The sequence below is a fragment of the Bombyx mori genome, chromosome 23 (genome assembly GCF_030269925.1).
Source record: "Bombyx mori chromosome 23, ASM3026992v2".
NCBI classification, from domain to species: Eukaryota; Metazoa; Arthropoda; class Insecta; order Lepidoptera; family Bombycidae; genus Bombyx; species Bombyx mori.
Window position 1 is genome coordinate 12,215,106 of NC_085129.1, and position 23,498 is coordinate 12,238,603.

At 39.5% G+C, this 23,498-nt stretch overlaps 1 protein-coding gene and 1 long non-coding RNA gene across 3 annotated transcripts in view; one reads left to right on the forward strand and one right to left on the reverse strand.

The window, feature by feature from the left end:
- Positions 1 to 6,310: 6,310 nt before the first annotated feature.
- LOC134201177 (uncharacterized) lies at positions 6,311 to 7,064 on the reverse strand. Its single transcript, XR_009976386.1, has 3 exons — positions 6,802 to 7,064; positions 6,505 to 6,611; positions 6,311 to 6,431 (listed from the first exon to the last, which is right to left on the reverse strand). It is a non-coding gene; the product is annotated as an uncharacterized LOC134201177 (long non-coding RNA).
- A 9,290-nt stretch (positions 7,065 to 16,354) lies between these two features.
- LOC100272001 (serine protease inhibitor 27) overlaps positions 16,355 to 23,498 on the forward strand; it is a 70,878-nt gene continuing 63,734 nt past the window's right edge. Inside the window, exon 1 of one of the 2 annotated variants that reach the window (XM_004932647.4) lies at positions 16,355 to 16,551. The gene's annotated coding sequence lies outside the window, so the exon portion shown is untranslated. The remainder of the gene's footprint in view (positions 16,552 to 23,498) is intronic. The other variant, XM_062675494.1, reaches the window with a different exon arrangement.

The window sequence follows — 23,498 nt, forward strand, 5'->3', positions numbered from 1 at the left end:
CAAAGATTACATGAAAACAGATGAAAACCGAATAGAGAAAATCCATAACGCTCATAATTACGCACATAAATATATATATATATATAAATATATATGAAAATATACCAATAGATTGTTGTATATAAAACACACAAATTAAACTTAATCTAGAATGGGATATTATTGACTACCAAATTTCAAAGTTGACAGGGGATTGCTCTTTACGGTACCAAGATCTTTATTAAAAAAATGTGTTACAGCTACATTTTCGAAACACAATTCAACGTTTAATTTTGTGGCTAATCTAGTATACGCGTTGAAATAATAACAGTGGTTTTTTTTTTTCTACTGAGTCCCTTAAAACGAATCGATCGTGACGAATTTTCGATCGTGTTCTTACGGTACTGCAGTACAGGTCTCCAGGGACGCAATCAGGGAAAATTTTTAGCTCTCATATCTGATTTTGTTCAATTAAATGTACATATTTAGTATACTTTAAGAATTAATTTCGTGGAAAAGTTTTAAATTCCTTAATTAAAAAAAGGAACCTTAATGTAATTCAGCGGTTTATGGTTATGTTATGTAATGGTTACGTTTAGAAATGGAAGTCTCTATAAATTTCTAAAATAAGTATGGTTCAAATATTTGAATTAGGAAAATTTGAGGCTGGTTACTAACAAACCGTATTAAAATGTTGATACTGAACCTGTGTGCTGCTTTTAAATCTTGTTATATCTTATTCTCGAGTTTAGTGGATCCGTCCATCATGGCCACCCAGACTCCACTCAACTATATTTTGCAAAAAAGTATGTTCAGATAATAATTGATGCTAGTTCTAAGTTGACGAACGCTAAAAAAGGATGTCACTGGATTAGTAACGAGCGAACTATAGCGTAGATCGTTGTCGAATTTCACGATGCTACAAACGTGATTTTACATCAACTTCAATTTAGTTTAAGTCAACTATCAGAGAAGCCAATCAAGAATCACTGAGATGTTTTTAAAATATCAAGTATCGACGAACCAATTCGGACTAATTCATCATTCCACTGGACAATAGTGTACCACCATTCTGTAGTCTGAGTTCGTCACTGTGCAACCGCTACTTTTGATGTTCCATTCTACCGACGACGGGGATAAAAACCAAGCGACCAATAGTAATGAAACTTGATGTTCAAATTCCGTAATGCATCATTCACTGCGGCTTACGGTAACAAATGAAACCATCATTTTACGACCATAATACACTATTATACAGAAAGTATGGTATTTAGAGAAAGCTTATTTACACCTAAATATTGTAAATGCACATGTAATTATTAATTTGTCAATATCTTTAAATGTAAAAACAATACATTTAAAAGAACATTGTGCGTTGCGCAAAAATTGGGTAAAAACCTGTTAACAGCTTTTTAGAAAATTAATAGTAGATAGAAACATTTTTACATGAGACTGAAGATGAGGTATAATAAAGATGACTAATAGATCAAAAAGGTAGTATAAATAAATCCATTCAGTTGACACTGTAGATATAAATATGTACTTATTTAATAGTATGCATGAAATTTTTCAAAGTCACCCTCAAATAATTTGTATAATTATTGTAGATAATATTTGAGAATAATAATAGAGTAAAAAGGCTTGTAACGGAATTATTATGATATTAAGAAAACAGTTATTTCAAGGAATGTTCATGATTCATGGGAATTACATAGCGCGTGACTCGAAGACGAGTTTAATCCCATCTAAGCTCATACTTGGTTATACTTGACGTACAATATGAGTAGCAACAAAAAAGAAATCAAATCTTACAAAGCGATTTGTGCATTCAAAATAAATATTGTAAAAACAGTGTTGAAATTAGATTTAAAGTGACGCAGCCAAGAGATGTGATGAATTAAGTATAATAGAAGCAACCATCTAACACATTTAAAAAAATCGGATATACGCGCTATTTTAAATTATGGACTTTGATTAAAATTATTTTAATATCAACGCCCCTATTGAATGCGTTTTAGTTGGATGCCTGTATTCAAATTGAATTGTTTATGTGTGCCTCTATACACTTAATACTAGGTGGCTGTGAATCATTTATTTTTACGTTGGCCCCTTTCCCTCCCCATGTACTTATTCGTTACATTTTTCTCGTAGAACCTTACTTGAAGGAATCTCTTGCTTGGATTAAGCTCATCCTTGGACATGTCAAATACATACATCTTCTGTTGAAGCCATCATCATCTTTGACATCATCCGTATTATTTTATTAACGATAAAGCATATATGTATAAAATAAAACAGAACGAGTTAAATAAAATCCCAAAAAAATATCTTGACATAACGTGTGCATAGTATGTGTGACAGGCTCGAGAACAATAAACAGAATTGTTGTAATCCAGGGAACGAGAATAAAGGAAGAAACTTTTGAACGTAACACGCGATGTGGTGGCAATCGTGATACCGATAGATATCTGCTTCAACATTTATCAGCTCGTTAAATATAAGGGTCGAACAAGCCTTAGATGTTTGTGTCTCTTGTTATCGCATGTTGTGTAATATTTAATCTATACTTATAGAGCGTTGTAGACATGTAATGAAAGTAAGACGTTCGGCAAACGAGAATTGTGGTGATTAATAAAATCGAGAACTAAGAGGTAGTCGACTTCGGAAATTAGAGAATAGAAAAAAGGCATGTGGTTGACTTTTTAATTGATTCGATTATTCGTTTTTTGTTAGTTGTTTCGTTCAAAATTTATTACAAATTCAGGTTGAAAATGACAGGATTTATATTTTTGTCAGTGATGGCCAGCAATAGTGGAGCTCACACAGAAAGATTTCAATTACAGTATTCTAATCGAACTCTTATAATGTGAGGTGAGCTTTATAAGACTGGTCGTAACGACTTCTGTTTTCTCGCAACATGCCCCACTGCTCTACGAGTAAATTCACTACTATTAAAGTTATTTACATAATCTATATATTAATACACGAAGAAAAAACTTTGTATCCCTTTTTACGAAAATTGCGCGGACGGAGGAGTATCAAATTTAAAAATAGGAGAATATAGAGAAGGAGTGTAGAATGTTAGTGTTTTCTTAAATTATGCATAAAAAATGCATTAAATCAATAAAAAAAAATTAAACACTTGCGTGTATTTGACACACACACACTACTACATGCATGCATACTATTTGTTTATTATCAAACTTTTCTTAATGCTTATAGTCTGTGGTCAAATTGAGAATATATTAAATATTTATTGTTTGCCTTTATTATAATAATATTTGCCTAAAGTGTAGTCTTGGCGAAATCTGTGATTATAGAAGTATAATAGTCTTTGATAATAGAATCATAATAGTGTACAAACTTATAATTTCAATTAATTATAGTCGAATTTCGACCAGTAGTACGCACGTATATTGTGTACTTGTTCGTTAGTTCCCACAGCTATTACAAAAGCGAACATTAGACAGGGATCTATATTTTTCAGTAGTTTCCGGGATATAGTTTTTTTTTATTGCTTAGATGGGTGGATGAGCTCACAGCCCACCTGGTGTTAAGTGGTTACTGGAGCCCATAGACATCTACAACGTAAATGCGCCACCCACCTTGAGATATCAGTTCTAAGGTCTCAGTATAGTTACAACGGCTGCCTCACCCTTTAAACCGAAACGCATTACTGCTTCACGGCAGAAATAGACAGGGTGGTGGTACCTACCCGTGCGGACTCACAAGAGGTCCTACCACCCGTAATTACGCAACTTATAATTTTGCGGGTTTGATTTTTATTACACGATGTTATTCCTTCACTGTGGAAGTCAATCGTGAACATTTGATGAGTACGTATTTCATTAGAAAAATTGGTACCCGCCTGAGATTCGAACACTGGTGCATCGATCAACACAAATGCACCGGGCGTCTTATCCTTTAAGCCACGACTACTTCACACAAAATATGTGCGCAAATAACCATTAGGTCATGCAACTGATACATGGTGTTTAGGTAAGGTAGTATTGTTGGTGGTGTTATCTCTGTGAAGCAAGCTTATATGTGCCATTTTTCTGCTAAAAGTTTATTGGTGGTAGTCTTTATTGAAACAGAAAATATTGTTATGAATTTATTACCTTAATATACGGTTTTCTGACACAATGTGGTCAATGCCAGCCTTCCGGCAAGACTTAGCTAATTTATTTGAGTTGTTATGTTAAAACGTTCTTTAAAGAAGTTGATTCCGTAAAATAGGAAATAAAGATTCATTAAAATTACTATAACCGGGTTGTGTATATTAAAGTAATATCTTAATTTTAATATTAATTCATCTGGTGTTTGCTAGCTATGCTTTGCAATGGGCCAAGTAGTTGTAAAAGCTCCTTTTTTGGTTCGACGAGATAACTGTATTTTTTCTGTATGTTAAGATGAGCGCTTATACCGAAATGTTATGAGACTATTTCAAGAAACTCAAGCAGGTTAAATTATTTATGAATATCATGTAATAATTGTGAAAACCGATGCGACAAAATTAATCTTTAGATCTTAAATAAATATTTGAATTGTCAATTTTGTCAATTTCCTTTGGATCGAATATTTTGTAAATATCTTATTCCAGGGACAAAATTTTACTGAGCTGCTAGATTTAATCCAGTAACATGTTCTAAGCTAGTTATATCCTGTGAAAAAATATTAGTCTTGGAGATAATGAGTTCTCATGTAATTACTAGGAGCAAATGGACCGAGAAACCATTTCTTGTGATAAAACTAATTCCGAGTGCCTAGAACGTATCAGATTTCCCTTGGGCAAGCTCCAGTCTTGTTCGGGACCTAGTTATGACGTTTTTGCCAAGCAGGTAAGTAGGTGATATTGAGAAAACTACGACCTTCATGAGCATGGAAAGGTGAGATCACGCACATCAGGTGTTAATCCGCAAATTTGAGAATAATATTGAGAGTGGTTATGTGAGAATATAATAGTCTTCTTTTGTCATCAAATTATACTTCACGATAAACGAGAACGGAAACCATCACTAAACTGATATTATAACTGCCATAATAATATATTTAGTTTGTTCCAGTAATAAGTATTTTCATTTATTTTATCAATTTGATTGTCCTAATTTTATCTTTCGGAATTTTGTATTGGACCCTACTTTGGATCATCATCATCATCATCAGCCTTTATCTGCCCACTGCTGGACATAGGCCTTCCCCAATGCCTTCCACATAATGCGGTCCTCCTACTTTGGATGATCAAAATATATTATTACACAATATATTTTACGATTTTCACCTCAATGCTTTTGGCGTATTATTGACGTTTTATAGTATCTGTGTATTTTGTATCATGTTGGTCGATAATCTCACGGCTTACCTGATCTTGTAACTTCTACATGAGGCTATAGACATTATTACCGCCACTCATGTCGTCGTATGAGACCGAAGTTTCTGTTGTATTGTATACGAACTGTCTCCTTTCCGGATTAGCGCATGACTTTTTTTGAACTGCTACTACTACTATGGTTATCCGTATATGCGTGAGTATTCACAGCAATTATGAAAATTTATAATAATTTGCGGGTGGTCTTTTTATTAGGATATGTTATTCATTCATCACGGGGGTGATTTATGAGAAAGGGTTAGGCAAATATTTCCTTAAAATTCCTTTCAATTACGTCATATGTACGAGTCATGTATCGTACAGGGCACGCGCGCATTCACATCAGCACTTTTACATCGCTTTACTCAAACCGTAGTATAAAGCGCCAGAACACGTTCAGCACTCATATACAGCGGTACTCACTCATCATACATAGATAGAATTAGTTACTTGTTAGCGAAGTATATAATAAACGGATATTCTTTGACTATCAGTGATTTTTTCCTATCTAAATCTCAAGTTGTATACGCCACATTCAGCAGCGCATACAGCTTAGTCACAGCGCTTGACTCCATTGGGGTTGTTCGAGTACGGATAGTTTTGTATGTATTATAAGTATTATTTAACCGTACTCGTCGAATTCGACAAAAAGAGTTCGACGTGCAACCTAACCCATACATCAATCAGCCCGCTGAGTTTCCCGCCGGATCTTCTCAGCGGATCGCGATTCCGATCCGGTAATAGATTAATTCGCGAAGCAGCTACTCTTGAGTTTTTAGGTCTCCTTTGGAGGCGCTCGGGTAGTTGTTACCCCATCCCTCCTGGCTGAGCCTTTGCTCGCCCACCTGTCCTGGTGAAACTGGAAAGGCCTCAGGGCCACAAGTAATCCTTCAAACAAACAAAAAAGTATTATTTATAATTGTATTGTATATATTATTAATCGATGAGTTTGTTTTAACATTACATAGTAATATAATAATAATGACAGTGAAAACTGGATGTTTTCAACGTAGCTTGTTTCAAACTTAGTTTATAGTTACTAAAACTAAACTTTTCTTCATGGTTGTATCTGAAACAAGATATACTGAAATATAGGTCGTTCCATAGTTCTCACTTTAATCACAATCTAATCAAACAAGCATCGGATCGGCAGGTACCTGAACTAATAAATCACGGAATTACCGAAGGCTCCAATGTGGGCGAGAACCTCTCTAATTTCCATATATTTCCACAGGAACGTGCCTTGCTTTGAAAATGATCGGTTCTTGGAAGATCAAGATGGTTTTCATAAAAATTTAAAAACAAATTAAATAATAAAATGCTTTCAAATTACCAATTACGGTTGTCATACGTGGTACGTGTTCACAAAAAAAAAAGAAAACAACATATTTATTTATTGTTCCTGCAAGTGAGGTCTACATTTATTTCATAAGGAATCGGTGAACTTTACTTACATTTAATGTTATTAGCACCAAGGAAATAAAGCCTCGGGAATCACAAAATATTTTGATTACTTTTATTTTTAAGGAGAAATTTGACTCTGATATGTTTAATAAAACATTTCGGTAGCTAAGTACATGTTTTTATCGGTTTATTTGTATGTCTACGTTCAGCGTAAATTATGTGGGATGACGTCATAAAAAATATTGGAAAGTTTTTTTAATTATTTAGTGTATATATATTTTTTCAATGGTTTTATAATACATATTGACTGACATAAATTTGCTAAGCGGTAACTGTCTTTTAAAAATGAAAAACTGATTGCAATCGATACGCTTTGGAAAACCAAAAAAATCGATATGCAATAGAACAAATAGAATGTGAGCAGAATTTTTTATTAATGTTTTAGGTACGTTCAATTATTGTTTACTTTCTAAAGGACACGTTTTCTTAATAAATTTAGGTAAGACTCAGGTTTCGAAGAATAACGGTGTTGCGGCAATTAGCCACCGAAGGGGGATAGGGCAGATTTAAATTTTAGATGAAGGGCACAAACATTCTGCGGTTTACGTTTTAAATGCGCCCGGGAAAAAGCGGAGTTCGCCAGGTCTCGCGTCTTCGTACATTCAAAATAAGTGCTAAAATGCAAATACTTTTCGTTAATCCTTGTATGAATTAAGGTATCCCTGATCTTTACGAATAATGAAATAAACGAGACAGACTTGCGTAAGTAAAAGGTTTTTTCGTTACAAAAAAACAAAGAAACCCAGTCGCAAAAATGTTGTTGGTTTTTTTTCCGTTGTATATATAGATTCATTCGGCCTACATAATGATAAGCAGTCACCGTCACACATGGATATCAGTAATGCATAGAGCTTTTGTTTTGCAGATAGATATGGGTAGACGAGCAACTAGCCCACCTGGTGTTAAGTGGTAACCGGAGCCCATATACAGGGTGGCCCATAAGTCCTTTGAAAAGTAAAATTTGAATAAAACGAACAGGGCGCGCGTGAGCGGTGCAGGGGAAGCGGGGGGAGTAACTTCGGTTTCTGGGAATTTAGTCGCGATGGAGCGTTTTACCGGAGCGGACCGTGCGTTTTGTGTGCGCGAGTTTTTATAAAAACGACAATTCGGCAACCGTTGCGCGGCGTAAATTTCGAGAACACAAAGGTTTACACAACTTTGACGACACTCCAACTCTTCAAACGATTAAGAACTGGGTTGCTAAGTTCGACGTTAGATAAACCGCGGTTGGGTCGCCCAAGGACGTCACGTACGGAACAAAACATAGACACAGTGACACAGTCTATTCGCGAAAATCCGACACAGTCAACTCGTAAGCGCGCCAGGGCATTAAACGTATCCAGGACATCGTTACAACGGATTTTGAAGAAAGATTTACATATGCACCCTTACAAAATTCAGTTGGTTCAAGAATTAAAGGAAACTGACGGTATTCAAAGACAAAATTATGCGAATGAAATGTTGAATCGGTTTACTTCCTTCAATAACATAATGTTCTCTGATGAGGCTCATTTCCATCTTAACGGGCATGTTAGTAAACAAAATTGCCGCTATTGGAGCCCCATCAATCCAAAACTTAAGCATCAGAAGCCCTTACATAGTCCGAAAGTGACTGTTTGGGCCGCTATGTCAGCCCATGGTATCCTAGGGCCTTACTTCTTTGAGGATGGCAGAGGGCGCGCGGTTACTGTTACGTCGGAGCGATATGTGGCTATGATCGAAGAGTTTTTCATACCAGAATTGCAAAACTTTTCAGGCTTTAATGCCAGGACGTGGTTTCAACAGGATGGGGCCACTTCTCACACCTCTAACACTGCTATGCCCGTTATCCGTCAACTTTTTCCTGGCAAAGTTATCTCTAAGAGAGGAGACATTTCCTGGCCTCCACGTAGTCCAGATCTGACCCCGATGGATTTTTTTTTTTGTGGGGCTACCTTAAGGCTAAAGTATACGACACAAACCCGCGGTCAATTGAGGCCCTAAAAGAAAACATCCGCAGAGAAATGACAAGCATTTCAGCAGTGACGTGCCGCGCAGTCATCGACAATTTTAGACGTCGTTTCCATTCCGATTTAAGCAACCGACGCGCGTGGACGTGCTCATTGTTCGTTCGATTGCCCGATCTCGGTTCGTGGCACATCTGGCGTCCAAGTGTTTTGTCGGAAGTGACTACCGGTGATAATAGATCATTGTTCGTGGCACATCTGTGGCCCAAGTGTTTCTCGGAATTTGTACCTGCGCCTAATTGCAAGGCATTGCCGCCCGGGAACTGTGCAGTGGTTCTATTCACTCTAATTCTATTCTATTTATTCTATTCACTAAAATTTCTAAAATTCCTAGAATCGCTTCGGCCAATTTAGTGTTACCGACGCAGGGGCCTCGCCGCAAGGCGAGCGCGTGTTTAAGTCCCGGGGCCGCCCCCCCCGGGCGAAAATCACGTAAAGATGGAGGAAAAACTTTTCATCGACTTCATTCGGGAAAAATATCCGTCAATCGCGCCCGGATTCGAAGCCTATAGGGCCTCATTTGGTAAATATTCTCCCCCCGCATCTCTCGCCGCCGTCGCCAAACATGCCTCGCAGGCATGCCTCGCGTGCCCCGCCGCCGGTCCGTGTTCAAGCGCACGTACGCACGCCGCCGCCGTAGCGTCTAACGCCCCCGCCCCCGCTCCCCCGCGCCCGCGTCAATCACGTCAGTTTCGTCCGTCGCGACCTCAATAGCGTCTAGTTCAGGCTCCGATACCGAATCGGAGATGGACTTCGAGTCCGCGACTAGCCCTCAACCCGGAACCTCGGATAGGTTCCAAACTGTAACGCGCGGTAAAAAGCGTACTCGCGTCGTGGAGTCCCGGAGCTCCATGACGAAGCAAACCAAGTCCGCGACCGCCTCCCGACCGCAGGTAGTCGTAACGCCGGAGTCGGACTCCGCCCGCCACGTAATCCCACCGCCGCGCCCAAAAACCGCGCCCGCGCCTAAAACAGTTGTCCCGCCCCCGCTGATACTCCAGGAGAAGTCAGCGTGGAATCACGTATCCCAGGCCCTTCAGGCCAACAAAATTAATTATACCCATGCGCGTAACGTCGCGCATGGGATTCAGATTAAGGTCGCAACGCCGGGCGACCATAGGGCCCTCTCTGCTTACCTCCGAAAGGAGAACATAGGTTATCACACCTATGCTCTTCAGGAGGACCGCGAACTCCGCGTAGTGATACGTGGAGTCCCCACGGAACTCGACATAGACTACGTAAAGGAGGATCTGATCGGTCAGTCCCTCCCAATAATTAGTGTGCACCGGATGCACAGCGGACGCGGCAGACAGCCGTACAATATGATTCTCGTCGCGCTAGAATCAACCCCGGAGGCAAAGAAAAGAATCTCATGTCTCAAAACGATATGCGGCCTCTCCGGGGTCACCATCGAAGCCCCCCATAAACGTGGTACTCCCGGGCAGTGCCACAGGTGTCAGCTCTATGGCCACTCAGCTCTATGCCACGCGCGCCCCCGCTGCGTGAAATGCCTCGGCGATCACGCAACCACAGAATGTTCGCGTGTTAGGGAAACCGCGACGGAACCCCCAAGCTGTGTCCTATGCCTTAAGCAAGGGCACCCGGCAAACTACCGCGGATGTCCTAGGGCTCCGCGTAAACGCCCGAACCACCCAGCCCCCCGAACCGTCGACCCAAAGACTTCGGCGCCTTCAGTGCCGAAACCAGCCTTCGTACCGGCTGCGGTTCCCACCGTCTCAGCGTGGAAAAAACCGCTGCCGTATACGAAGGAGGGAACACAAAACGTACCCCAGCTCCCGCCTGCGACACGTCACGCGCCTCAGCCCCTGCTCGCACCTCGCCCCGCGCCCGCGTACCGCCCCCCGCAACCCTCAGTCGTCAACGACTTCGCGCTCGTGCGCGACTTCGTCACCGCAGTAAACTTTGACCGTCTGCGATCGTTCGCAGATGCTATCCGTAGGTCGGTAGCCCCCGAACAGCGGCTCGCGGCCGCTTTCGATCACATGGACGTCTACGAGTCCGTGTCTCGCACGTTATAAAAATTATTTACCGGTAATCAATGGCGCAAAAAGGTAGAGAAAAACCGTATTCCCTTACGTTAGCATTCTACAATGCTAACGGACTCGCGCGGCAACGCGATCAAATTTTCGAATTCCTCCGCGACAATCTTGTAGATATTTTGTTAGTGCAGGAGACCTGTCTGAAGCCCTCGCGTCGTGACCCGAAAGTCGCGAATTACGTCATGGTTAGGAATGACAGACTCACCGCCTCCAAAGGCGGGACTGCCATTTACTATAGGCGGGCCCTGCACGTTGTCCCTCTCGATACTCCCTCGCTCTTACATATCGAGGCGTCAGTGTGCCGTATCTCGCTGACGGGACACCAGCCGATCGTCATCGCATCCGTTTATCTCCCCCCGAACAAGCCCCTCCTGAGCAGTGACATCGAGTCACTGTTCGGCATGGGAGACTCCGTCATCCTGGCAGGCGATTTAAATTGCCACCACACTAGGTGGAACTGCCATCGTACGAACGTTAACGGTAGGCGTCTCGACGCGTTTATAGACGACCTCACTTTTGAAGTAGTCGGTCCCCCAACTCCAACATGTTATCCGTATAACATCGCGCTCCGTCCGAGCACTATAGACCTGGCATTGCTTAGGAACGTAACTCTGCGCTTACGTTCCATCGAAGCACTGTCAGAGCTCGACTCAGACCACCGACCTGTCGTTATGCAGCACGTGCCTAGCCGAAGCCGCTCCGCCAATCCTCCCTTACGGCCTGGATTCGAATCTATCCCCCGAGGACACCGTCGAATCCATAAACATCATTACCGATCACATCTCTTCCGCGATCATTAGATCTTCAAAAGAAGTCGATGTGGAGGACAGCTTCCACCGCATCAGACTATCCTCCGAACTTAGGAATCTCTTAAGAGTTAGGAACGCGGCAATCCGGGCCTACGATCGGCTTCCCACGCATTCAAACCGGATTCGGATGCGTCGTCTACAACGCGAAGTCCACTCCCGCCTAAGCGACGCGCGTAACGATAATTGGCATAGTTATTTAGAACAACTCGCGCCCTCCCACCAAGCATACTGGCGACTAGCTAGGACTCTCAAATCCGAAACTACCGCTACTATGCCTCCCCTCGTACGCCCTTCAAGCCAACCACCGGCATTCGATGACGATGACAAGGCTGAGCTGCTGGCCGATGCACTGCAAGAGCAGTGCACCACCAGCACTCAACACGCGGACCCCGAACACACCGAGTTAGTCGACAGGGAGGTCGAGCGCAGAGCTTCCCTGCCGCCCTCGGACGCGTTACCCCCCATTACCACTGACGAAGTTAGAGACGCGATCCACAATCTCCAACCTAGGAAGGCATCCGGCTCCGACGGCATTCGCAACCGCGCGCTAAAACTCTTGCCAGTCCAACTGATAGCAATGTTGGCTACAATTTTAAATGCCGCTATGACGCACTGCATCTTTCCCGCGGTGTGGAAAGAAGCGGACGTTATCGGTATACATAAGCCGGGCAAACCGACAAACGAAACATCTAGTTACCGTCCGATTAGTCTCCTCCCGACGATAGGAAAAATTTACGAACGGCTCCTTAGGAAACGCCTCTGGGATTTTGTTACCGCGAACAAAATTCTCATAGACGAACAGTTCGGATTCCGCTCTAAACACTCGTGCGTACAACAAGTGCACCGCCTCACGGAGCACATCCTGATAGGACTAAATAGGCGTAAACAAATCCCGACCGGCGCCCTCTTCTTCGACATCGCGAAGGCGTTCGACAAAGTCTGGCACAACGGTTTAATTTACAAACTGTACAACATGGGAGTGCCAGACAGACTCGTGCTCATCATACCAGACTTCTTGTCGAACCGTTCGTTTCGATATCGAGTAGAGGGAACTCGTTCTCGTCCCCGTCAACTGACTGCCGGAGTCCCGCAAGGCTCCGCGCTCTCCCCGTTATTATTTAGTTTGTATATCAATGATATACCCCGGTCTCCGGAGACCCATCTAGCGCTCTTCGCCGATGACACGGCTATCTACTACTCGTGTAGGAAGATGTCGTTGCTTCATCGGCGACTCCAGATCGCAGTAGCCACCATGGGACAGTGGTTCCGGAAGTGGCGAATTGACATCAACCCCACGAAAAGCGCAGCGGTGCTCTTCAAAAGGGGTCGCCCTCCGAACATCACTTCGAGCATCCCACTCCGTAGTAGGCGCGCAAACACCTCCGCCGTTAGTCCCATCACTCTCTTTGGCCAGCCCATACCGTGGGTCTCGAAGGTCAAATATCTAGGCGTCACCCTCGACAGAGGGATGACATTCCGTCCCCATATAAAAACGGTACGCGACCGCGCCGCGTTTATTCTAGGACGACTCTATCCAATGCTTTGTAGTCGAAGCAAACTGTCCCTCCGCAATAAGGTAACTCTCTACAAAACTTGTATACGCCCCGTCATGACGTATGCAAGCGTAGTGTTCGCTCACGCAGCCCGCACCCACTTGAAATCCCTTCAGGTTATTCAATCACAATTCTGCAGGATAGCCGTCGGAGCGCCATGGTTCCTTAGGAATGTGGATCTCCACGATGACCTGGAGCTCGACTCATTTAGTAAGTATCTACGCTATCGCTGCGCCATTTTGAGAAGGCGGCACGACATGAGAACCCTCTCATAGTAGCCGCTGGAAATTACATACCCGACCCAGTAGACCGAATGGTAAACCGTCGACGTCGCCCAAAGCACGTCATTACGGATCCTCCTGATCCATTAACGGTGCTCTTAGGCACCACAAGCACCGGTCACCGTCCTCGTCGAACCCGTCGCTTGCGACGAAGGGCTCGACGAGCGAACTAACCCATAGACACAGCCCACTGAGTTTCTCGCCGGATCTTCTCAGTGGGTCGCGTTTCCGATCCGGTGGTAGATTCTGCGAAGCACTTCTCTTGCTAGGGTCAGTGTTAGCAACTCTCCGGTTGAGCCCCGCGAGCTCACCTACAAACGTTAGGGTGAAGCTGAAATAGCCTCTCAAAGCTATCAGCATAGGTAGGAAAAAAAAAAAAAAAAAAAAACGTCGTTTGCAAGAGTGCCGTGATCGCAACGGATTACATTTAGGAGATGTTATTTTCAAAAAATAATTCCCGTTTTTTAAGCTTTTTATGTAAATAAAAATTTAATTCATAATGTAATTAGTTTTATTTTAATAAATTTTTTTCCATATCAAAGGACTTATGGGCCACCCTGTACATCTACAACGTAAATGCCGTCACCCGCCTTGAGACATGAGTTCCAAAGTCTCAGTATAGTTACAACGGCTGCCTCACTATTGAAACCGAAACGCATTACTGCTTACTGCTTTACTGGTGGTAGGACCTCTTGCGAGTGTAATTAATATTAAACTTTTAAAACACTCCCGTAAAATTTAGTAAGTTTTGAGATTATCTTCTATATATTAATACGTGAAGCAAAAACTTTGTATCCCTTTTTAAGAAAATTGCGCTGACGGAAGAGGATGAAATTTTCCACACTTATAGAGAATATAGCGAAGAAGTGCACAATGCTAACATTTTTTTTAAATAATGCATAAAAGATACATACATTAAATCAATAAAGAAAACATTACACACACTACATACCATGTATTTGACGCACACATGCATGCATACTATTTATTGTCAAGCTTTTGTTCTTGACGTCTGTTGTTAAATTGAGAATAGAATATTGTTTGTCTTTGTTAATATTTTTTATACTGTAGTCTTGGCGAAATTTGTGATTATAGAAGTATAAAATACAATCATAATAGTGTACAAACTTACAATTCCAATTAATTATACTCGAATTTCGACTACTGCGGGACCACTAGTACAGTTTTAATGCGAGAAGACGATATGTTTAATTTTTTAGGTTTGCGTTTGAGTGGTAAATGAAAGTAAAATCTAAAATAATCTCAACAACGACTACCGTAAGACTATTAAAACAATTCCATTTAGATTTTCGTAATTTCAACAGGCGTGTCACCGGTCCCACTAGACTCTAGACTCGAACGAGTGCACGAGTCCGATCTTCTTTCCTTACATACAAATGTGGTTACTTAGGATGTATTCAGGCTGACCCATTAGAAATTTACTTTCGTTCAAAAAGTCGTGACAATGGCACTTGTACTATCGAAATTGGGTCGCGTTTATGAATCCATAAAAGAAGTATACTACTTCGGAAATTCGTGAGCTTGTACATTGATCTGCTTAATTAATGTTTACTATGCAGTTTTTTTTGTATACATTGCTCACGGACGATCACAATTCAGCAGCTGATGGTGATGGGCAAGATAGATGGTCGGACCAAATTCGGTACTGTCTGGACATCAAGTTCCACGATGCCCTCCACGAGGCCAAAGATCGCAGTAGATGGAGAACAATCGTACAAGAGACGTTAGATGTAGCGGGAGAGTCACGGCCCTCCGTAATGAGGAGAACGACGCAAGGAGGAAGGAGGATGCGGTATCAAAGAAAGAAAGAATTGGCTTTGAATAGGGCCTGTATTTAAAGTGAGTGTTTTATTTACATGCCTACTATGAGCGGTGCGTGTTTAATTTTACCGACTCCTTAGTTGAGGCCTAATGATCGTGTGTGATTTGTTTCCGATATTATTTACTTATTAATATTAATAAATTTAGCGAAATATTTTTTTTTTTGTATTGTTAGTCTTTTAATTCGCGTTTTACTTTTTCCAATTAACAGGGTTTACTTATTTTGACATATTTTAAAGTATTATGTATTGGTCTCAAACTTTATTGAGTTGATCTCTCAGTGAACTTTTGAGCTTACGATATGTAAAGAGGGTGCAAAATGATTTTTATCGACCGTACTGTGAAATATTTACATAATTTTTTTGTTTTTTTTTTTATTTTTATTGCCGTGTAGGCAGACGAGCATACGGCTCAGCTGATGGTGAGTGGTTACCGTCGCTCATGGACGTCAGCAATGCCAGGGGCAGAGCCAAGCCGCTGCCTACCGTTATTATACACTTGCATCAGTCATATTCTTCCTAAAATAATTTTGTTAAAGAAAGTTCATGATACAATAAAACAATGAGCTCATTTTAGATTGATTATTTAATTAATTTTGAAATCGTGCCGTACAGTGACTTTTTCGGTAAGCAGTGCTGTTACAATACCTTCTTATATTATTATATTATGTACAAACAAACCAAAAAAGTTTTACAAAATTTCTTCTTGCATTATAATGCATAAATATTAATAGATTGTTGAAAAGATAACAATTTTAGCAATAATACCACATCTATAGTACGTATTAATACTTTTCCCGAGCAATAGAGAACACTTTATATCTGTACATGGCTTTGTCTTAAGAAAGACGGAGAGGTTAGCCTTAAGCTAAGTCTAGGAGCTAGCAATGATATACCACCGTGATAAATCGGTCTCAGTCTCGGGGGAGGCGAGCGAATAACCGAAAGTAGAGTGATAGCCGGAGGGGGCACTGGCGCAGGTTCCCTTCGTTCTCGCAGTGTATAGCTGCCTTTACTAGCCGAAGCTCGTGCGCGATTCACTCTCCTATTCACCGGACTATTCACCCGATTCGCTTTTATCAACAATCATAAAAATTCAAATAAGGCGGGAATACTTATTCGTGATTTGAAGCTGCGTTGAAAATGCTGTAATCGACTGAACGTTTCGAAGTATTTATTTCATTAACTCGGTAAGTTTACTTTTGTTTATTTTAATTGGAGGAAGTTATTGGTGAAAAAAAAAACGATATTAAATGGCAACGGGTCCGCTAAGATGAACACAAATACATATTTACATAATTGATTCGTTCACGGTCTCAATGTCATTGCCCTCATAATTTTCTTGTATACTTTTATTTTTAACATAAAATATGAGTTAACGGTAAACATAGTGGTACTTTGTTTACTTAGAATTTGCATTGAATTACCTTATGACATGGTTTTCTACTTATGATCTCATCTTCTGCTTAAATCGAGAAGTGAGAATATTTTTATTTTTGGAAGTTAATTTTTTTTTCTTCATATTATTATTATTATTATATTTTGCCATTTAAATTACGTAGATTTAAAATGTTTTATAGCTTTTTAATGATTTAACTGTTATCCGATAAAGTTGATCTAGCGTTCTGAAAAATATTAAAAAGAAGAACGTGATCACAGTCAATCTGATGTTAAGTGGTCACTAGAGTCCGTAGACATCCCAGTGTCAGTTCCAGAATTACGTACACAGACGTGCCTTACGAAGGAGAGCTATTTAATAATAGTAATAAATATTTATTAATGTTAATTTTTGTTAATGTTAATTTATATACCCGCAATTCCATTTATACTTTTTGTTTTATTTTATAACAGATTAGTCTACACAGACGTAGGTTTCGATAATGAAAGATCATTCCAACTACAGAATTTCTAGTGGATTCATAAATCAAAATTGTCACATTTTTCTGTGAATGACGGTTTTTATTATATTAAATAGAGGATTTTTATTCAATTAATTAGATGAATTCAAACAAAGCTCTACTCTCTAGGACTTAAAACTGGTAAAAAATACTTAAATGTTATCACTTGAAAGCATTTTCGATTTGCAAATAACTACGAAGCTTAATAAAAATTTAAGATTTATATTTCTATTATTAAAGTAATGGATGTCGTTTTGCAGCTTGTTCTAAATTATAATTGTTACAATATCAATAAAAATCTGAAAGTGTGTTTGTACGTTTGTTCTTCTTTCACGCAGCAATGAATAGTGCAAGGGATTTGATTTACCGAAGAGACGGTAAATTTCGATCATGTTTTTAAGCTTAAGAAAAAAGTCAAATATATATTTAAATGGTAGTACATGCATATTTACAGTAATGGTCCCTTCTTACCATCAAGTGGTCCTTATGCTCATCTGCCTACATATATATGTGTAAGCTGTATATTATATTAAATATATATGTACATGCTGGATCTGTTTCTTTAATATTAATATACTGATACATATACCTACATTCATATACTCAAAAGCTCTTTATTCGCGGGGTAAATGTTCAGTAAATATGCCGTCAATACAGAAACCGTGAATACGGTATGGTAATTTACATATATGGGATTATAGGGATGCGTTCTTAGGTGATAAAATAAAAACATATTTTAGAAAAAGTTGTAATAAGGTCGATATTATTCGGTTTGATTACATTGGAATCCTTTTTATCAATGCGTATGTACCGATTAGAATAAATTCGTAAATAAAAAAATCTTTAAGCGTGAATATAGCTGGTATTGGGTTACATTTTGCTAAACCGTGAATACTGAAAACGCGAATGAAGGAAGCGCGAATAAGTAACTTTTACTGTAAACATTTTTTATGAAGCCTTTCAGTTTCTTGCAACTCACATGCACAGTTTTTGAGGTATATCAGACAATAATTTCACAGTGATCACATATCCGTATCTTAAAATTAGCAGACGAACAAATTTACTATCGTTGAGAGATCCTTTGGTGAATAAATTTGTATGAAACAATTGTGGAGTATGCGGCGTAATGTCGTAAATAATATATTATGATGATAATAAAACAAGCGAGATTAAATCGTAAAAGCGGTTTTAATTATTTGTATGAACAAGTACTGAAAAACTTTATTTTCTCACATAAACCCACGTCACGATCACGGGTTTATATTAAGATTACTGGTGGTGTTTTATATTAAGATTTATTAACTGGTGGTAGGACCTCTTGTGAGTCCGCACGGGTAGGTACCATCGCCTATTTCAGCCGTGAAGCAGTAATGCGTTCGGGTTGTAGGGTGGGGCAGTCGTTGCAACTTTACTGAGTCCTTAGAACTCATATGCTCAAGGTGGCATTTTCGTTATAGACGTCTATGGGCTCGGGTAACCACTGAACACCAGGTGGGTTGTGAATTAGTCCACCCAAGTAAGCAATAAAAAAAGAAATCCGAAATGTGGTCGCAAATTCGACATTTAAAATTTCTTCCTTCCTATGAAAAATGAAAAAGCTTTTGGTATTTTTTTGTGATAAAAAAAAGACATATTCACAGTAACGTGTTTTAAAATATTAAAATGAATTACTAGTATCTTCAGTAGTACTGAGAATTTAGAATCGTGCTGAAATTCAATATGGGCAATGAAATTTTCTTGAAATACTTTTGTAATTTACAAGTGGTTATTAGCATAAGCTAAAAAAAAATAGCTTCATAGCATAGTGCATTACAGTACAAATGACTAGAATTAGTTTCCAAAGGAACTTTAGAAAGTAATTTTCTATTAAAACTTTTTGAAGTTGTTATTTTCAAATTAACTATATAATATAATATTTTCAAATTATCCGTGTGACCTTTTGATTTATCTTTAAATGTTTACAATCAACTGGTTGAAGTTTGAAAAAAAAAACATGTTTTTTCACAATTCAAATTGCCTAATATAATTTTCCCATTTATAAATAGATTACTTTTCACAGCGGCTTCAAAAGAATAGGATTTTGTGCAAAGCTATGTACAATGCTATGTACACAAATTGTATCTTTTGCAATGTGTTATTGTACAATTTTGACTACTCTGTGTTCAGAGCATCTCGCCCGCTGTACAAGTTCGTCCTCTTTGGGTTCTCTAAGAATCTTATCGCTTCTTTGAGTCATTATTCAAACTTACATGTAAGTCCTCTTTAACAACTTTAATTATATGTGTTTATATGTTGTTTTGAGCCAAAGTTTTGCAAGCACAACTCGGTACACGTAGTAATGGTTAAGAACTTTAGTGCTTATCTTGTTTTGAACCTATTTTAGCCAAGAATTTGTAAATGATGAAACTTGGAATGAAAACGGAGCTCAGAACATAATATTTTGCGTTCATTCAGCTACAATAATTATCAGGCTTGTAATATAGCCTAGTAATAATTGTAAGTTTTATACTCGTGAGAAACAGTTGGGTTACAGTCGATCATAATTTATCAAAGAAAGGAATGACATTATATTAAACAAAAATGTATACGTATATGAGAGTAATTTGAACAAGAGTTGTCGAAGCTGAGTGCACGCGGAATGTTTCACGACCATTAGTAGCGGAGGGAAGTGAAAGATGAACACGCTTTTAGCAAGACGTACACAAAGCCAGAAATGGTTGTACTATCACTGATCTAGCGAAATGGGTCATTACAAATACAGTAGGGCTGTGCGACACGAGTATAAAATAAATTAATAGTTATTATTTTGTAAACAACATTTTTTGCTGTACACTTAGGTACACTAAGGATACAACTTCAGAAGGATAAATATCACCATTATGCCTGTTTTTACCACAGTCAGATCCGGATAAATTTATTTTATTTATTTATTTTTTATTTCTTACGGCCTGGCCACGGGGATCGGCGGTGCGAACAGCGAAGCGGTGGACGAGGCGACCATTCGCGCAGCACCGTTTGCAGGCCACGGGTACTCACGTTCGCCGCCGCGACTAGTAAGGAAGTCCGACAGCGAAATGTCTATATCGAAATTATCTCGATATTGCTTACAAATTAATAGCTTTTTGGTTCAGGACCTATTATTTGGAAAATATTGTGAAGTACATGATTTGAATAAGAATCGGAGTATACCTAAAGATGGAGAATTCCACAAGAAGTACGAGAAATACTTTGGGTGGCTAGACTTCCAAATAGCTGGTCTAGCTAGTATTTCAGCAATTTTTTTTTTATTGCTTAGATGGGTGGACGAGCTCACAGCCCACCTTGTGTTAAGTGGTTACTGGAGCCCATAGACATCCACAACGTAAATGCGCCACCCACCTTGAGATATAAGTTCTAAGGTCTCAAGTATAGTTATAATGGCTGCCTCACCCTTCAAACCGAAACGCATTACTACTTCACGGCAGAAATAGGCAGGGTGGTAGTACCCACCCGTGTGGACTCACAAGAGGTCCTACCACCAGTAATTACGCAAATTATAATTTTGAGGATTTCATTTTTATTACACGATGTTATTCCTTCACCGTGGAAATCAATCGTGAACATTTGTTGAGTACGTATTTCATTACAAAAATTGGTACCCGCCTGATATTCGAACACCGGTGCATCGCTCAACACGATTGCACCGGACGTCCGTTAGGCCACGACGACTTTAAAAATATAAAATAAAAAATAAATAAAAAATATAAAAATTTCGGCGTTAATTTTTCGCGGCGAAAACAACTAAACTCATTTAATCACTGTACTATTCGCCGCGACTACCGCTCGACTCCGTGGCTCGGGCCGTCCGTATTCATGCATTTGTTTTGCTCACCCACCGCATCGCGCGATTCGCTCGGTACATTTCGCCGGTCGCTTCGCCGGTCGCCGGTGCGCGTGGCTTGTTAGGTACAATTCTATGCGCTTGTTTTAGTCGCTAGACGCTTCGCCGTTCGCACCGCGCGAATATTCGTATCGGCCAATGTCCCGTGGCCAAGCTGTTAGATGGGTGGACGAGCTCACAGCCCACCTGGTGTTAAGTGGTTACTGGAGCCCATAGACATCTACACTGTAAATGCGCCATCCACCTTGAGATATAAGTTCTAAGGTCTCAAGTATAGTTACAACGGCTGCCCCACCCTTCAAACCGAAACGCGTTACTGCTTCACGGCAGAAATAGGCAGGGTGGTGGTACCTACCCGTGAGGACTCACAAGTGGTCCTACCACCAGTAACAATAAACAGTTTGTAAGTTTTAGGCATCGGCTTGGCTCTGCCCCTGGAATTGCTGAAGTCCATGGGCGACGGTAGCCACTCACCATCAGGTAGGCCGTATGCTCGTCTGCCCCCTACAAGGGCAATAAAAAAAAAACAATATACTAGAAAAGTGTGACTTCGAGCTAAGTTTCAAGGCGAATGGCAATACTCTCTCATCTATAAGCTCGCGTAACTACTCGACACCAAGTCAATTTTTGGTTTTGTATGTAATAAATACATTTCTATGAAAATAACAGAATCTGGTAAAAATAGCGGTAGATTAAAATAAACTTACAATAGCAAAGAATGAATTTGTAAAACATGAAATATGACTACTCGAACACTGATCAAGTCGTTGAAAAACAAATTGAAATTTTAATGGCTGTACTATATGTTCTACGGGGACTACTTTGAAATTGTTTTATATAATACTGTCGCACCATGCGCTTGAGCATATTTTTTACGTATTTACGTTGTTGTTGTCTATTAGCTTCGGTAATCATTTAACACCCGGAAGGCAGTGAGTTCGTACAATTAGATGGTTGAAAAACAATAAAATATAGAACGATTTACCTTATAAATATATTCAAAACAGTCTTTTCAATTTCTTCTTCTTCTTCTCAGTCGTGTCACTCTTGACAGAGTGGTCGTGATCGTCATGTAGTGTTGGAAGGGGCAGACTTGATGCGTCTCACGATGTCGCACCATCTCTCCCTGCTCGAGGCCATTCTACTGCACTCATTTAGGGGACCTCCCACTGCAGTTTTAATTTGGTCGGTCCACTGCATTGGTGGCCTCCCGCGCGGTCTTGGTAGCGGTTTATCCAACAATAGCGATTTCAACCAATAAAGATCATGTGGAAAATAGGATATCTTTGGTAAATTAAGCTTTTTATCGTTTTTCATTTCAATTTGTTTACTTTGTTGGAAATTATAAATTTGCATTGTGATGCTCATAAATTGTATATCTTGGGATAGTTTGCCTGAAATACACGGAGGTCACGACTCACGGAATTTGGGAATATGATGAAACAAGCAATCCGAGGTTCTGTAGTGAATATTATTTTGTTATTAGTTGTTGGATCTCTGATCTTAAATTTGCTGTAATGCAATTAATTGATCTTTCTAGATCGATTTAACAAAACATAATGTCAATCAATTACGTTGTGAAACAATAAAAGATCAACAAGCACGTTTTCGTATCTTGAACAAAATATAATAATTGTAATGTCCGAAATTTCATGCTTCATGGGATTGACTGCGAATTTCATTCCAACATAATATTATATATCGCATACGAATTAATAGACAAATAAATTTTGATATTCAAAACGAAACTATTTCGAAATTGATTTGACACTATTTTACAAATGTCAGATATTGCTCTTAAAGATGCACAGTGTGATACTAAGTTTCTTTTGCTTTTAGTTCAAGTACGCACGCACACGCAATCGTTAATGTTTAGTTTCACGAAATGTTCCATTGAAATTTTCAAATGTCACTGTCGATCCGCGTTGTAATATCCTTCTTCAAAAGTGGTATTATGTCTTCAATCGTAGGTAGCGGATCGGCCGTCTTTGACAATGGTTATTTCTATTCTTAAATAATTTATAATATTTTGTAAATAAATTCCCGAAATTCCCATCTACTAAACATAAAACAAACATATACATAATAATATGTATGTGTAGTAGCGAAGAATTAAAATTAAAATATTATAAATTGAACATTTATTGGAAACTAGCTGACCTGGCAGACTTCGTAGTGCCTCAATTGATAAATAAAAGACTTAAACTTTTGTATAAAATAAACTTTAAAAAAACAAAAAGAATCCGTCCGACGGGGGACACATCAAAGGAAAAACAAAATTGTTTGTTTTTATATAACTCCGAGCATTTTTATATTTATCCACCTTTTAAACCTTCTCTGGACTTCCACAAATAATTCA